The 1,876-nt window shown below is 46.9% G+C and overlaps 1 pseudogene; it reads right to left on the minus strand.

Annotated features, from left to right (window-relative positions):
• Positions 1-1,132: 1,132 nt before the first annotated feature.
• LOC129640820 (uncharacterized) lies at positions 1,133-1,251 on the minus strand (annotated as a pseudogene).
• Between the last annotated feature and the right edge of the window lie 625 nt (positions 1,252-1,876).

Consider the following 1,876-nt stretch of genomic DNA (forward strand, 5'->3'; position numbering starts at 1 on the left):
CAATATGTTTCTGGAAATAGAATGCGGAGAGAAGAAGAAACACAGTTCCTTCTTTCCCTGCGACTAATCTAATGATAAATAACAGGCAGATCCTTTGAGAACTTCTATACGAGCCTCTTCCCTCACCAAAAACTGGATGTCAGAGAAGGCTTTTCAGACTAATAATTGAGTTGAGATCCATAGGTTGAACCAACGTAAACCAGGGTTGAGATGCAGGAAGAATTTCAGGCAGGTAAAATAGCATCTTGGAAGGCTACATGACAAGGGAACCTTAGTACATTCAAGAAATGAACAATGCCCTATGGGATGGAACCAAAAGAGGGCAGAGGGCATTCCAGTGAAAAGAAATCAGAGAAGAAAGTGGGGACGAAGCAATGAAGGGATTTGGTCATATCTTCACTATGATGGGAAAATACAAGAGCAGTTGGAGCAGGGAGGTGATAGAACTGCATCTGCATTTTAAAAAGGTCATCTTGCTCCACATCAGTCATGACTGGACAGACTCAACTCCAAACTACAACGAGGTACCACTTCACATTAGTCAGAATGATCCTCATGGAAAAGTCTGTAGATAACAAATGCTGGAGAGGATGTGGAGAAAAGGGAACTCACCTCCACCTTTAGTAGGAATGTGAGTTGGTAGAGCCACTATGGAAAAGAGTATAGAGGTTCCTGAAGGATCTAAACCTAGAAGTACCATATGATTCAGCAGTCCCACTCCCAGGCACATATCCACCAAAAGTATAACTGAACAAGATACATGCACCGTCTGTGCACATATATCTGTGTGTGCACGCAGATGCGCGCGAGCTCGGGTGTTCGCCTGCGAGGATGGGGGGGTGGGGGTGGGGGTGGGGCTGGGGGTAGGGCTGGGGCTGGGGCTGGGGCTGGAGCTGGTGCAGCCCCCCGGGGATTGCCTGAGGCACGCCAAGGGAGCCCCAGACGGAGACCCGCGGGACGGTCGTCTGGTTTCTTGGAAGCCAAATGCAGAGGGGCTCGCGGGCCACGCGGAGGCACCCCAGGTCTGCAGCGGGAGTCGGTGCCCTGGCCACCCACCCCCAGGAGGGGTTGGGGTGCGGGAGCCCAAGAGTTGGGACGTGGGGGCGGGGGCTAAAGGAGAGGGAAGGCAAAGAGCCTACAGCACCCAGTATTCCCAGGCGGTCTCCCATCCAAGTAAGAACCAGGCCCGACCCTGCTTAGCTTCCGAGATCAGACGAGACAGGGCGCGTTCAGGGTGCTATGGCCTTAGACGGAGGCCGCTGCCGCCCGGCGCCCTGAGAGCCCTGCGCTGCGCCTCCCTTTCGCTCTGACCTGCCGGTCAGCCATTCCGACTACAAGTAATTTTACTCCTTCCCCTTTCTCTCCCTGCTTTCTGAGAGTCTCTCTCCTTCCATACTCGATGGTGTAATGAATGGATGCCTTAGATCATTTTCCCTCAACATTTTTTTCTCTTTATTTTTACATTGATTTCTATGAATTCATCTTCAAGTTTATGGATTATTTCTGCCAGCATCTCCTATGTGCTATTGAACCTATCAATTTTTCATTTCAATTATTTTAGTTTTCAAATCCAGAATTTATGTTAGTTTCCTTTAAAAAAAATAATTTGTAGCTCTTCATTGGGTCTCTCTGTTTGTTGACTTAGTATCATACTGTCATCTAATTCTTCAAACATGGTTCCATTATTTCATTTTGTAGTTATCATTATTTTGATATTTTATCTTTTGACCTTCATACTGAATTTATAAGTGATATACTTATATGAGTTATCAGTGGTATGTTATACAAATGCTTTACTCACCACCATTACAACATTAGAGTTTTCTGATTTTAACTGTATACTTACCTGTCCCAGCAGGTTGATAAAGAATCCAAG

This window comes from Bubalus kerabau, unplaced genomic scaffold (assembly GCF_029407905.1).
Source record: "Bubalus kerabau isolate K-KA32 ecotype Philippines breed swamp buffalo unplaced genomic scaffold, PCC_UOA_SB_1v2 scaffold_40, whole genome shotgun sequence".
In the NCBI taxonomy this organism is placed as follows: domain Eukaryota; kingdom Metazoa; phylum Chordata; class Mammalia; order Artiodactyla; family Bovidae; genus Bubalus; species Bubalus kerabau.